At 41.1% G+C, this 16239-nt stretch overlaps 1 non-coding gene across 1 annotated transcript; it reads left to right on the top strand.

The window, feature by feature from the left end:
• Window positions 1–434: 434 nt before the first annotated feature.
• trnal-uag (transfer RNA leucine (anticodon UAG)) lies at window positions 435–516 on the top strand. Its single transcript has one exon. It is a non-coding gene; the product is annotated as a tRNA-Leu (tRNA).
• Window positions 517–16239: the final 15723 nt, after the last annotated feature.

The following is a 16239-nucleotide window of genomic DNA, read 5'->3' as shown; positions in this document are numbered from 1 at the left end:
ACGTCATGCACGCACTTAAAATGGCAGAAACCCGCCGTGTACAGGCTGCAGTCCAATAATGAAGCACAGAGCAGAGGTTCAAACCAGAGAGCAGTGGTACACAGCGTTAGCCCGTTAGCCTGTTAGCGTGGACAGGCCAGCTGCAGGGACTTTAATGTCGGGGACTTGTGTGCAAGCATGAGCCACGAGCCAGAGTCAGGGGAAGCCCGGTGGGGACAGCGGGGTGATGGTTCGAACCTCCCCCGTGGAGAGGCACCAGCCCCCCGGAGTCCTGCGACCGGGACGAGCGACGTGAAGCGGCTCCTGAGCGAGTTCAGGGGACTCCACGAGCAGAGGCTCGAGTGGCTGCAGCTGGACACCGGGCTCACACGGGAGGAGCTGCTGCAGGTGAGACGCGATATATACAGTCAGACGTTATATCGCAGGACGTGTACGGTAGCGTGGCCGAGCGGTCTAAGGCGCTGGATTTAGGCTCCAGTCTCTCTGGAGGCGTGGGTTCGAATCCCACCGCTGCCATTATGGCCATTTACACAGAAGATCACGTGTTGTTCTGGTATTGGATCACTTTGGACCGTGTAGCGTCTTGTCACACTTGTTTAGACCATCAATGTAAACTTTGAAGTTAGAAAGTAGTTTTTCTCTTTAAAGCTGAATTCATACTTCTACGATGTAGCATACGCGTAGACTAGTATGCTAGCAGCATATTTCTTGCAGACTCGCCGCCATTTTTTAATTGAGTTAAAGAAACGAACAGGGACGGTTTCTTTCTTTTCTTCGTGGCAGTTTAAAGAAAAAAAAGGTAATTGCTCTTCAAAATCTCTCAGCGCCAACTCCCACACAACCCGATCTGCAAGTCACGTATCAAACTGGACCCACGACATCCTGAAGCAGACGATCGGAATCATTTTGCAGATCCTTGATCAGAAATAAAACCCATTGTTCTTGGTGAGTTCTCAGGATTGGATTTTTTCAAGAAGTGGGAAGACTACGACATCATCTTAGCTGCCCAACTCCATTTAATCTCTTTCTTTCAAATAAAATAAAAATAAAACATCGGACTCAGAGTTTTTTTGCGTGATGATTTTTTTATCGGACGATGATAACAAAAATTCTACCGAAAAAGAAGGACTTGTTGTTAAAAGAAATCGAACCACAGTTCATTTAACAGGGGAAACTCTGCAGCCTTGAGAGGATCCTGGCTTGTGTTCATGGTTCCAGTCAATAGCATAAATTACAGTTGTTAAAAAAAGAAAAATTGAGGACCCCATTCAGACCCAAAGGCTCTTCAGGATGTTGTCTTCTACCGACATCAGTTGCCATTAAGTTATCATCCATCCAATACAAATCAAAGAGCATCCTGCTCACCGTGACTCGGACATCAGGAGATGACCTCTGTCGTGTCAGACAAATGACAGCAGGAAGCACAGGGGTGCTTTCATAAAGCCGCAGCACTGGTAACAGGTGGCCAATTGCATTACGTGTCCATCCGAGCGGCAGAGATCGGGAACACAAATCCACCCTCGTATTTAAAAAAGAGAGGTTTCTAATCATCAGGATTGTCATGTGACATCATTTAGGCGCTGAATGAAGCCTGTGTGAGCCGAGCTTTGCATCAAAGCAAGTGTAACAAGGTTTCGGAGATGGGTTTCGGTTAGCCGGCCCCAGTTGAGGGCCCGCCTAACAAGGTTATGTGTTTCGAACCCAGGAGCTCCCAGGTCCAAAAAGGTTGATGTGCACAGTTAATCAGAAGGCTTGTCCATTGAAAAAGAAGTGGCCATACATCCATGAGCCAACTGCAGGTTTTATGATGTTAATCCATCCAAGCTGTTTCTCTTATGAGCTATGGCAGTTGCCGAAAATTTTCATTTTGGAATTATATGGCTCCATTGTAATCTTCATACCTCAAGATATATATTCTATTCAAGCCTAGAATGTGATCTCAGACACTGTCACATCTACCATCTTTGTAAAATGACTCTCCCTGAAGCAATACAACAGTGTGAAATTATGCGTCAGGGGATTGTATAAACTGCTTGTTGACTTTTTTAGTTTGAGGGGACAGCTACTTGTGAACAAAGATGCTCCTCCAAGGCAAAATAAACTTAAGTTGCTCTCTCCTTTAACCGAGCTGAAATAATTTTATGTGTTGGCAACTGCTACGGAACAAGTGCACAAGCAGGTTTATGGCCTGGGTTTGGTCTAGGAAAATAAAACAATGTTTTTAGTTTGACAACCATCTCAATACAATACCCCAGTGTAGATAATTAACCATGTGTATTAAGAATAAGTTAAAAGTGACGACAGCAGACATTAAAGCTGGTGTAAATGTTATGTAAAAGAATGGTTAACTGTTAGATCAAATCTTTCCACCACCACAGTAAAAGCTAGTTGTCTTCAGATGTGTTTGTTCTTTTCCCTAAGTCAGAGAATCACAACCTTTCCAGTGGGACTATTGACTCCCCATCCATTGAATCTCCCTTTTAAATGCGAGTCTCCATCTCGGTGGGAATACCCTCAAGACACGAGGGTTAGATACAGCTAAATAAAACATACATTTTCAGATTCTGTTTTGCTGATTGTCTCGGGAGCTCTAATGTTTCCCCTGTGAGGCCCTGCTCTTTCACTTGTGTGTCTGTCAAAGTGATACATGGCATCACTTTGAGTAATGTTGAAGCTTGGGAAAAATTATGTATTAATTTCAAAAACACAGATTTGACAGGTGAGAGTATAACATTATGATATACTGTATTTGCACCTCAGCCTCATGTAACCATGTTGATACTGAAATTAATTCCCAATATAGGAATTTATTGCATATTTTGATTTAGTTATTGCACAGTGAAAAATGTTACAGAGAAATTTAGTAGGTGATTCATGGGTTCATTGTTTGATTCCCTTACTTGATTAATTAATCCAACTAGTTTAGTTGCGGAAGCATAACTATAAATTTGTGTCTTGTGATCTATTTGCGATCAGTGGATATTATAGGAAAAATAAAGAAAACCTTGTCACTGAGCATTTTACAGACATGTTTCTTATTAAAACTGTTGATGAAATATACAATTAGTTTCCACTCAAAGCACATCAAACTAGAATGTTAACGAAAGTGAAAAAAAAGTCTGGATCTAACAAACGGACAGTGGTGAAATCATAATCTTCTTCTCTTGCAAACCTATTCGGTCTCATGTTTGACAGCAATTTAAACGATGGATTTTGTTTGTCCTTGATTTGTTAGTCTTATAGAAAAGACCACCGTCTTGGTTCTGCTGTGAGCTTGTTAAAATGCAGTAAATAAACCACATTTTGATCCTGCTGTGCTGTTGTTCCTTCAGAAGAAAGAGGACCTCCTGCAGACCTACGTGAATGACCTCACGGACCAGAACCAGGTGCTGGTTCAGACCATTGAGGAACTACAGGTGGAAGCTGACCACAACCTTTCTGAATCGGTGATGAAGCTGTGCACCTCTGATGCTGTACTTGATGTAAAAATTGTTTAATATTTTTATATTGATAGATTTTTGTGTCGTCAAGAAATAAACTAATGCCGAAGGGTTTCAATACATGAAGAGGTATAGAATATATTTAGAGGGATATTATACAGGATCTAGGACACAAAAATATAATTGTACATGCTGTAACATTAACTTAAAAAACATTTTCTGTGGTTGTAAAAACACAAGTTTGGAGATATTGTGATATGCACAGTTTATTTTGAGGCACGCACATGGCTCTCGTTGCGTGTGCTATAACATAAATATTTTAGTATATTAATTAATTATAAGCTCTAGAAAAAGTAAAAGACAAATCAGGGTAATTTTTTTGTATGTTAGCAACATGGATGCAAAACCAACTTTTTTTCCTCCAGCATATATACAAATAAATGTAGCTACATATCACCTCCCTGTTTAACCAGGGACATTTATTTGTTCTTATCCAATAAGTAAAGAAGCGAATGTCAATAGAGTGAAATGTGTACTCATAAACACTGCAGACAACCATCACCTAACACGAGCACAGCAGTAATAAGAATGAATTCAAAAGACAGAAACCGAGAGAGAGAAGAAAATAAAGAGTAAGAGCTCTTTGCCCCCCCCCCCATTGTGCATAACCATCGTCTCCAGGATGCTTTGTTTGTGTGCACTACTCGAGGCCAAGGTCCCTTTGACTTTACGGAATCCAATCATCTGAGATCACACTGAATATGGTTAACATTGAATTCAAGGAAAATTTATTGTTAAGACAGAATAATATAATTTTATAGAATTATGGCTAAAGTTAGGACAAGCACGGATTCATGCTAGAAGTTTCTGTCTAAAAGAATAAACGAACACAAGTTTATTTTAATTGAGTGTAAACTGAAAAAAGGAGATGAGCAGAGAAGGGCCTCTATAATTATATTCTAAGCTTGTAGCCCCAACCGTTTTCTGGCGGAAGCTACAAATTAGCATTCATTCTGAATGGACTGGAGGTGCAATGCTGCGTGCAAAAAAACATTCTCCAATCATAGACGCTGCAACAAAGTGTTTTTTTCCTTTTACCAAGTTTGCATCAGCGCAAAGCAGGACTGTAAAGACATCATCACCACTTGATGTGGTGACCTTAAGGTATTGTTCCATTTCAGTTATGGCCAAAATTCACTCTTTTTACTAGGTTTTGCACACAGAAAAGTAATTATGGTCTTTTATACACCAAAGTACTCGTCTGCTATTATGTAGAAGGTCAGGGGGGCAGCATTGTGTCCTCTCTTTACTCGTCACAAAGGTCACTGCATAGCATGTCCATTTTTTACTTTCATAAATCTAGAACTTAATTGTATTGGTATTGGCATTGCCTCAGCAACATTAAAAAACCAGCATCACCACAGCTTCTCTTCCATAGGGAATGTTTCTACTGAATAGGCGGTACAATATTAATGTTTCTTGCAAACCGTAGCACAATACATCTTGAGTGAATGGTGAAAATGGCCAAGACCTTTATTAGCTTTCAGATGTGTTAAAAGCAATGTAATTGTAAAATCTGTGCCAATTTATTTAGCTCTTTTGTAGATTAAAAAATTACACATAAAGGGGAAATGGGTGAAGGAAAGTTTGTAAAAGCGATTGTTCGTGACAACAACAGTTTATTTTGTCAGCTGAAGACACACAACGAGAGGGAACATAATAGTTTGCAGCCCTGCCGTTGAACTGTCTGCCGAGCTTTTGAATCTCCATTTTCACCCTCCTTGAATGACTTTGTGTGTTTTTCGGAGCCCCGATTGGTAAACAAATACAAACAAATGGACTGCCTCACTCAACAGTCTATTAGGGCAGTTGGGGACAACATTGGGTTTCTGCTCCGATGTCCATAATGTGAAATCCAATCAAATGAAGAGCATTTAGAGCTACTTATGGCCCGTTCCAGCATGTAAACGATGCAGCGAGCTCTGTAATGGGAGCTTGGCTCACGTCTGATTGAATCGTAGTGTATGGCCTTGTTGATACACAATGGGGATGAACTGTAATGGACACTGAGCGGAGTTAGTTTCGTGGTCGTAATGTCATGAAATCCAAGGCTTGTTTTCTCTGCTCTAGACTGCTGCAATTAGCCTGTTGTTTATTTGTCATCCATGAGCAGACGTCATGTCATCAAACGGTGATCCCAGAATAAGGCCGAACATCTGTCTTAACCTGGAGTTAACTTTAAGTGGGCTGTAGGACAATTCCTTTAGCATGTGGAAGTTTAGCCAACTGTTAGGGAAGAATGTTTTCTGTACTGTTAACACCTGTGACGCCAGTATCTTGGTCAATCTCACTGAATTGTTGCTCCAGCGAGGTTAGAACTTAGTTCAAAACTTAATACAACGTGACCAAGGTTTATATTCACTTTCAAGTCGGGTCTTGTGTAGTAGTTATTATGGATTCTGTATGTAGATGAATGGTGGTTATGGTTATTCCAGTGGGAGCTGGGCTGGAAAACAGCATTGATAATCCGTATTAAGATGTAGACTCCCAGTCCCTGTGGTCCTCTTGCCAGTATCACTCTTTATTTGCTATGGTTTGCTTGAGTTCCAGCCAGGGGGAAAAAAAACGTACGGAAAATGCTGAACTTTCTTTGTGTCATTCAGTTACGATAAAAAGCATTATTATTACTGCTGAGGAGTTTTTGGAAAACCAATGGGGAAACTTTCCATTTAGTCATTTCCTTCAATCTTCTCGGTGATACTCTCATTGGACAGTCATTTTGGCAGCTTAAGGATTAGTAATCATAAAATGCAATAAAACCGGTACTTTATTGATCCCTGTAGAAAAGTTTTTTTTCTCTTCCTGCTAGCTTTATTCCAGGCAGGTCAGAGGCACAGGGGCAGCTACAGAGCAACCTCTGGAGCTGGCAGGGATTCAGTATCGTGCTTAAAGACACTTTTATTGGCCAGATGGTTGCCAATTTTAGGTTTCAATGACAATTGTAAGATGGATAAAGCACTCACGCTTAATTTGAGACGTGCAATTAGGAAAACATAAATGGCCATGGTCAAACCATTATCAGGTTATATCACCATGTTTTTGTCCCGCTTACAATAGCCTGCAGGAAGATTGATGGGTCAGGACTTGTGCAGATAAGAGTAAGTCGAGGGTCTGTCTTAAGCCATTTGCAGACGTGAACTCTGGTAAATGTCTAGGGGATCGGGTTAAGATTTTGTTTGCCTTTCACATTTGAAGAACGCAACAGCAGTTTGTGTCCTGAACATTCAGGTGAGGAGTGGCACCTTGTTTTCTTTTATAGTTGAAATCTTCGTCACTTCATGTAAGGCACCTCTTTTTCATCCAGAGATATATGTTTTTTTGTTTTGTTTTGTTTTTCAGTTCTGCCTTCATTGGTTTTGGACATTTTGTTAGGGAACTGGCAGGAAAATGTCTTGAAAAGGTCTACAGCCACTAACTCAGATGTTTGCCTTCTGATGTCAACTCAAGAATTTGCTACTAATAATTTAGGCCCCCTTGTGTAAATTCCTGACATGGTAGGAAAACATGTCTGCTCTTTTCTAGCTAAGCCCAGCCTTAAGTCTTTTAGTATTAAGCAGGTTGAGTGGAGGGTCAAATGTTTCCTCATTGTCAGTCCTGTGGCTCTAATCATTTATTATCTCTCAATGTTTTTCTTTGCAGGACCTGAATCAACAGAGGACCAACCTAGAGCTAAGTGATCATCTCAGAAATCTGAGGTCAGGCATGAACTCCATTACACAGCTCCTGCAGAACACCGGACACCTGCGCAACCTTGACGTGAGTCTTATTCCATATATTCTGCTGTCTTTTTTGTCTTCTGTTGATCTGCCTTTAATGGGCAATTTGGTGCACTTTATTTTTACATTATGTGCATGCTGTGCAAATCTGTGTGTGTGTGTTTGTCTGCGCGGTGCACGTTTAATACCCAGGGTTTGGCCCCTGGCCTGCAGGGCAGTATGGGGTGCTGTGAAGGCCTGAGGGGGATCAGGGTAGATCAGAACAGATCAGTAGGGATCATTTGGGATCAATGACCCTCTCTTTGATCCACTCAACCTGTCATCTCATTCCCACACAATTTTCCAATTATTTCCATACCAGACGAAGTCAAAACAGCCGCACATTAGTAAACACATTTTTTCTAAATAATTTAGTCATTTGGTTTCCTTGTTTATAAAAGTTAGGGTTATCAAATAAGACCTAATTTATCTTGTCTTAATTCATATCTGAGAAGGGAAGGAAAACAGGTTTTAACAAGTGTCAACTGTGTTTGCAAACCGAATGCTGGGAATGTCTCCAGCTGTGATAAGAGTCTCCATTCTTTGTGTGATTCACAAAGTGACTGTTTATGACATTCCCCATAAACCACAGAACAGGGGTTATTAAATCTTAAGGCTCTGGAACCAAATGAGAAAATTGGTCTCATGACTTAATTCATGCTAATGAGAACGTAATTTTTCCTGTCATGCGGAGCCCCCTCTGTAGTAGCTCTCTGAAGACCCGTTTTGCCTCCACAACTGTCAGCAAAAGAGTACATAAAAGAAGTATAAGTGATGTTGTAACTGTTGGATGACAACAGAGGCTTTTTTTTCAGAATCACCACAACTTTTTGAATTCAAACAGATGGTAAGACTCACAGCCACGCTTCAAGGAGCATTAAGAGCAGCTTCAATTTGATTTCACGAGGCAGCAGTGACACAATATCCGGATTATGTTATTAGTTTTAATAGTATTATTCACATAATTTATTTCTATCACTGATTAAAAACAGAATTAGACCGACTGGTACATATACAACTCATATTTCACACAAATAAAACAAAAATAAACTGGTGGCTCAGCATTAAATAATCATTCATTAATCATAATCGAGATAAAAGTTTGAAATAATCGTGATATTCATTTGAAGTCATATCGCCCAACTAGTTAAAGCTAGTTAAAATTAAAGTCCCACAAGTAAGACTATGCAAGACTTCAGTTATGAAGGATGGCACTCAACAATCTGTTGCGTATTCCTAGATTTATTAATGTTAAATCTGTTCTAGATTTAACAGTGTTCTTTTTCAGTCGTGACTGTGAAACTAAACTATAAAAGAAGTTGTATGGTATTCAATCCCTGTAGGCATTTGTTTTTCAAAGGGTTCAACCTGAGCCAGGCCAAAAACAATGATAGCAATCATCACTTCTATTAGTAGCATTCAGCTGTTCCTATACCTTCTACAAGTTGTTATATATTAAAATATACAGGTATCTGATTAACACGCTGTGTGGACCAACACGCAAAGTCCAGCCATTGTAATTGATAATCGGGAAGGGAAAAAACTCCACTCCAAACCTGGCTGGACCCTCTGTAGTGACTGCTCTGATCGAGTCAACGAGAAAATGTGATAACTCAATTCTGGTCTGCATTAATAACCATCCCTGAACTTTGTGACCTTTATCACCCCCTCTCTCTTTCCCTCCCACCCCTCGCACACTCACACACACACACACACACACACACACACACACACACACACACACACACACACACACACACGTATATACATTTGCTTGTGTAGCAGCTGCTCGCAGGGAGAGCGGGAGTGTGAGAATGAGAGGGCAGGGAGGTCAGAGGGTTGCGATGGTTGACTATGCTAATGCTGTTGTTAATGACTTTGCTGTGAGTGATAATTGATCGTCTTCATTACCATATTAACTCCACTGCCCCCACCCTCTCAGACCCCCACCAGCCCACAGTCTCTCCCTATGCGGTAACGGATGCCCCCATTTGATCCTTGGAATAATGAACTAATTAGCTTAATTAAAATCAATAGAGGTGCCAATACCAGGTTAGACATCTCAGGGACACCGTCTCTATCTGCAGGGGAAGGAATTCTCAGAAGGAAAAGGGTGAAAGAGGATGGATGGTAGGGGGTTGGAGGGGCGATACGTAAACAACAAGAAGGTTGGGAAAAGAGGTGAAGAGCAAGGAAGGACAAGAAAGTGAGACACAGAAGAATGGGAAACTCTTTAATTAAAACATAATAAGAGAATGAGATCAACAGAAAGGAGGGAGACGCACAAAGAGGGAGAAAGTTGGGACGAGAGGAGGTGTAAGTTTGAAGATCGTAAAATGTGAGCGATAAGATTTAAAAATGAGTGGACAAGGGCAAAGACAAGAAGACGTGAGACAGAGCGAGAGAAGGAGATAGAGAGAGAGAAAGAGAGAGAGAGTTTCCGAGGAAAGGAGGGAGCCAGAGAGAGGGGAAACTAAACGAGAGAGAGAGAGGGCCAAAGAGGTTCCTAATGCTGATTTATGAGTGCTTGACCGTCGTTAGCTGGAATAAATGGCTTGTAGGAGTGGCTGCAGCATTACTCCCCGCGCAGGATACTAAGTGCATTGTAAGGTCAGCCATAAGGCCAAACTTACATATGTAGTGCTCTGCCCTTGTAAACCTTTGTTAATATATCAGCCACAGGATGGAACTGTAACCAGTCCATCTGATACACTGGGACAACTGTGGCTCTCTAACCTGTATGGTAATTATGTCGTTTCAGCTTCATTCTAAGGACACAAACGTGTGGCAGACAGAACTTTTAGAATAACATTCAATGCACCAACTGTGTTTGGTTTGAAAATGAACCGCGATTCATCGATTAGGCAACTGACAGAAAATGATTCTCCTATTTTATTAACTGATTAAAGTAAGTCATTAAAAGAAAATGTGCTGGTTCCAGGTTAGTGGGTGATGATTTAAAATTGTCCCAGTGCACAACAAAGACAGATATTCAATATTCACAGACGTACAGTGAGCCTGCTGTGTAGAAACATACGAGCTCTCTAGAGCATCATTTGCTGAGTGTAAAAATTCTTCTTCAATAAAAAAGTTTACTGTGCAACTGTTTTGCATAACGTGTAAACCTTGGAACATATGCCAGCGTGGCTCTACAGCCTCACAATCATTCTGCGGGGACTTTGTGTCGCAGTCAATGATTTGCTTCAGAAGATGCTGACAGTATGAAAACATTTTAACATGATCACTTAAGCCTGCTCAATCAAGTCTTCCTGTTGCAACAAATGCAACACTGGCTCTATTGACTGCACAGACAGGTCAAACTTTATTTGGAAAGATTAATAATTTGAACGCTCCATCCATCCGTTGATCCTTTTGGGTGTCGTCATGGGAGTTGGAGTCAAACGCAGAGGATGTAAAGCAAGAGGTGGGATACACCCTGGATAGTTTGCCAGCGTGTCACAGGGCCAAGCAACATACAGAGACAAACACCATTCAGGCCTAAAGTTAATTTGGAGTCTCCAATCAATCTAACCCCAATCTGCATGTCTTTGGACTGTGGGAAGAAGCTGGAGTACCTGCAGAAAACTCAACATGGGGGAGAACATGATACCTCCAAACAGAAAGATCTCAGAGTATGCCACACTAGAAATGAAAGAGAAATTGTATGAGTATTCAGTTTATTTATATCTAAGTCATCCCGTGCACTTGATGTGATTAAACACAGAAAATAGCTTTGAATATGAGGTAGTAGAGTTTAAATTGTTCCTGTAGAACTATTATCATGGTTGTATCACTGTATTACACTTACATCAAGCTGGACAGAATTAAAGTTCATTTTTAGTACACACTCGCTCTAAACATGCAAGCCTCGACATAGGAGAACTGGACACTGGGATGCCCCTTCCAATCACCGTCACCATGAGTTGCATTATCCTATTTTCTTCCTCTCCATCCCTTGCTTTCTGTTGTTATCTGGTGACTCACGCACACACGTTCCTGCTTTTGTTTCTTCTCCTCTGTTGCTTTCAGTTGACCTAGCTCCAGACAAAAGGAGCGGAGGGTAGAGGGAAAAATGGAATGATTGCGTAAATGGATGGCTATTTTCAGATAAAAAAGAATCAAGAAAAAGGGAAAGTGAGTTGTGGGGGTTGGGGGGCTGAGAAAAAAAAGAGCAGGGAAGAGGATACGTGGGTGAGGGGCCAGTGAATGAGACAGGAGGAGACAAGACAATGTGATGAGGCTGGAAACAAAGAAAAAGAGAACGAGAGGAGAGAGGAAAGAGTGAAGCGATTCTGTTAATGACTGTTCCTGTAATAAGTTTATTTAGTTTATTGCTGTCTCACAATATAGGTACTTCCACTATGTCTAATTTTTGCGTCACTAGTCCTGCCATGACTCGAAGTACGTTTGCTATTTCTCCTCCTTGCATATCTGCACAGCTATTACTTTTCTGTCCACTTATTGAGCTGTTTTCATACATGAAAATGACTGGAAAATTGGGTCCGGATATTTTCCGGAGTTTGCCTTTCCCACGTGGCAGTAGGAGATTGTTGGGTCAGACACGTTCACAAGAACAGGGAAATGCTTCGAACATTTAGGAGTGGCCTCTGGGTAGAGTATGCATCAGGAGGCCACGATGTACCAACTCCACTGTGGATCGACACAGCCTTCGACCTTTATCGTCAAAAGCTGTTGAATCTCGTTGTCTCTCCAAGTTGACATGTTTGCCGGTGTCGTCCTCAAGAATGAGGATGTGATATCAACACGAACATTAGATCACAGTGAGTTTTCTAGAAATCTTTAGACATTCTCTCACATGGGCTCACACAGGCCTTTTCCGGACATTTTACTAGGGCGGGGAAACAGTACAAGGTCTAAAGCAACTGACTAGGACATTTGCCTTCTTACTTAAAGCCTCACTGGAAATTGTCTTTAAGATATGAAAGCAGCTTACTGCTACTAATACTACTATATACTACTTTCTTTTCTGCAGGGTCAAATAGTGAACAGGTCCCTATGAAATTATTTATGTGACTATTTTCCACATCCTCTCCTCCTCCACTGGAGATGAGGCAGAGCCCCTTCTGTATGAATATATTGCATCTGCCTGTTCTGTTTGTCTAAAAACTGAGGAAGAAAACTGATGTGATGCAACATTTGTGTAATGTGCTCTCGGTTTCACTCTCACACTCGCAGCATTCGGATGAATTACCTCAAACCAGTGGCTCTCAAACTTCTTCCAGCATCCCCCCTGCAAAAGGTTCAGCACTCCCCCCCCCCCCCCCCACCACCACAAACACCAACAACAAAAGGGGAAAGCAAATAAAAAAGGGATCCAATTCGAATTCCTAGTGAAATAAAGGTCAGCACAGTAGAATCAGCAATCTCGCTGGTTTTTTTCCCCTACATAAATTGCATTCATTCAACATTCACTCCATATTCTTCCTCTTCCACATCCCCCCAACTGCTGTGGCTCTGTGACCCCCAGTTTGAGAACCACTGCCTTAATACTATATTCCTTACCACTCTTTAATGGTAAAGGTATATTACTCATAACACTCACACACACACAAATGCACATACACACGTAAGCCTTCCCTCTAACAAATGAGTTTACCGTGGTCATAACCTTCACCGGGCTCATTATCATAGATTGCAGGTCTTTTCATAAAGCTGGGACCACTGGTGACGGATTACTAACCGGTTGGACACTCACTTATATGCACACATACACACACATTGTGATCTGTAATGAGACCTTATTCCGGACACCAAACCCAGCTGCCCGTAAATTACAGCTGCCACTCCGCCATACATACTTAATCAGCTAATGTTGTTTTATTCCTTATTATTAATTTGCTCCCGTTTCTGATTTATCTGACGCGCTATGCACCGCACCAATATTTTCTCTCCTTTACAGTTCAGAGAGGCAGAGAATGAGAGGAAGCCGTGTGCTTATTCATGTACTTAGGGAATTGCATCTGCAATGAATTGACTGGCTGTTTAGGCATACATAACACAGTCTACTACTCACCTTAATAATGTAAGCAGGTCGTAGCTCCGACTAACCCAAGGGTATATAAGGAATGCATACATAGACACACACACACACACACACACACACACACACACACACACACACATATATTCACACTCCCAAACACACACAGCCTACCAATAATAGTTAGTGACCTCTGCGTGTGCTGGGTCTTCTCGTTGTCACGCTGGGGTTGCATTGGAATGTGAATGTTTTATGATTGGGGGAAAAAAGGGTAATTTGTCTTCTGTGTTTATGTCTGTTTGTTAGTCTTTGCTCAGTGACCAGATTTAAATGTAGAGGACACACAACTAGTCAATAAGTACTCTTACTTTGGCTTTTTATATTTTTTTTTATATCGATTAAAATTCCACTGAAAAGAAACCATCCAAACAATTATTGCTATAATGATCAGTACATAAGTAAAGAGCATCTTGAGATGGTCCGACCCGTGAATGCTCTAGAATCATCACTAAATTATTATATGAGAACACACGGTCTGATCAGTCCAACCTCGGATTCTGCTTTTATTTTTGGTCCTAAAATACAACTACAACACTTTATTTGTTTGCAAGGACTTATCTTATTTTTGTTACAGTCTACACATAGCATTTGTAATGGCTACGCTTTCGATAATAGCTACGCTAACTAGCTGCTAGCCACCAGGAAGGACCCGCTGGGAAGGTGCTTCTCTTTGGGGCTGCAACAGAGATGATATTCCTGTGTTTTATAAAACACAGATTTACCCATCGAACCTAAATGGTGTCTGCCTACATCTTGCATCAAATATGACCTCCCCCTTTGATGGTTTTAGACTCATCTTTCCATCTGCATCAGCTCCTTATTTGGATGTTTTTTGTGTGTTCATGTGAGTATATTTTCATTCGTATTTCATGACCCTGTATCCTACATATGCACAAACACACAGTGGCACACGGACACACACTCAACATGAGCATATGCATAATTAATACACAGACATGCACAGGCTCGTACTTAAGTCACACACACACACACACACACACACACACACACGCAGACACGCGCACAAGGCAATGTGTTGACCTGTGAGTCATTGCTGTCAGCATTGATTTCCTTTTCCCAGAGTGACCCCTGTCACCACAACGATAGAGTGGCCGATATTTCACCAGTACTGCTGGGTCTCTCTTTTTCTATAGAGCCCCCTGTCTTTCTCTCCTCCTTTTTCTCCATCTCCCTCTGTACTGCACCTCTTTCTCTTTGCAGCTCCTCCTCATCCCCTATCTTCCTGTGGCCCTGCCTGTTTATCCTTTATTAATAGTCATGTGTAATGAAGAAGCTGGGTCAATGCAAGTGTTACATCTCTCATGAGCTCAGTTCATTTGTATTTTCTTGTATGTTTTTCTTTATGCTGTGTGAATTGACCTCACAATAACAATAACGTTCACTTAGAAAAGGAGCCAGGCAGAGCCAGGCAGGCAGGGCGATGGTGAGGGTTATTCAATTCCAAGGAGTTGAACCACGTCTGAAAATGAACAGAAGACTGTGTCTTTGTGTTCACCGTCATTTATGAACGCATTGTCTCCTCAGCTCGGTCTCCTCCTTTAGGGAAAGTGACTTCGTGTGCATCAACAAAGACGGAAGAAAAATTATTAAGATCTGAATCATATTTATCACCTTTGATCTTCAGTTAAATTTTATGTATTTGATTTTGTCAGCTTTTGTGATTTGACCAGGGTCATTTATGTTCAGCTGTCCCTTTAATGAGCGAAGTATAAAGTAGAGATTTTTTTTTATTCAATCGTTGACATGGTTACACTTTCCCCAATGGTAATGGTTATGGTCATCAAGATGTGAATCCTGAGGTGACAGACTTCACACGTCTATTCCTGTGTGTCGTCAAGCCTCATCTCAGGCTACAGCAGGTGGACAAAATTAAATTATAACTTTCTCCAAAATTATGAATTAACCTTTATTGGAAGAGGTTCTAAATGACAAATAGAAATCTAACAGGGTGAAACTTTAATTATTTTTGAATATGTCAGGGCTAGATAGGAAACCTAGGTCTGGACGTCTTCCAGAGCTTGTTCTTCACATAATAAAAAGGCAGCAGGAGATTGTGTGTGTCAGAGGTGTTCACAACACGTCTACACTGGTTCCATGTATCACCAAGCATCAACTTCAAAATCCTCCTGCTACCTTTCAAAGCCATTCCTAATTTATCACTCGGTTACCTCACAGACCTCCTACACACTTACACTCCCTACCTGCTGCCTACGATCTTTATCAGCACATCTATTGACGATACCAACTGTTAACCTCAGCACGATGGGTGCTAGGGCCAATTCCCTCCTGCTGCACCCAAACTCTGGAGCTCACTTGTCCCACCACATCCACACACTGGACTCCAAGTCAAAAGTGCTCTTAATACCCATCTGTTTAAACCAACGTACTCACTCTAACTCCTTTTCAATGCACCTTATCTATATTACTGTTATCAACAAATATTGATTTTAATTTACTTCCAAGCTCTGCTCTTTTGCACTGTTGAAGGTAATTCGGTTTTATTGCTTTTGCTGTTGATTGTATGCTTCATGATGATTTTATGATGTATTGCTCACGATGTCATCTGATGTAAGGTGACCTTGAGTGTCATGAAAGCCACCATGAAATATAATGTATGATTATTATTATTGTTATTATTACAATTTCCAGAACATTCAGATGAGGGAGTGGCACCCATGGTGGCGTTTTCCAAACATTTTATTAGGGGCTGGCAGGGAAAGTTCTGGTAAATGTCCTATGCATCTGACTCGGGACATTTGAGTTATCATATACAGGCCGTTCACAAAATCAGGTAGATACTGTGTAGGGCTTACCTTCTAATAATTATAAGTTAATCAGCTAATCTCTTTATCAATAAAATCATTTTTTCTCAAGAAAAGTTTACCCTTGACTCAAAATACCT

This window comes from Pleuronectes platessa, chromosome 20 (genome assembly GCF_947347685.1).
Source record: "Pleuronectes platessa chromosome 20, fPlePla1.1, whole genome shotgun sequence".
Taxonomy (NCBI): Eukaryota; Metazoa; Chordata; class Actinopteri; order Pleuronectiformes; family Pleuronectidae; genus Pleuronectes; species Pleuronectes platessa.
Note: the sequence above shows the minus strand (reverse complement) of the source record. Positions and strands in the feature narration are given on the sequence as shown.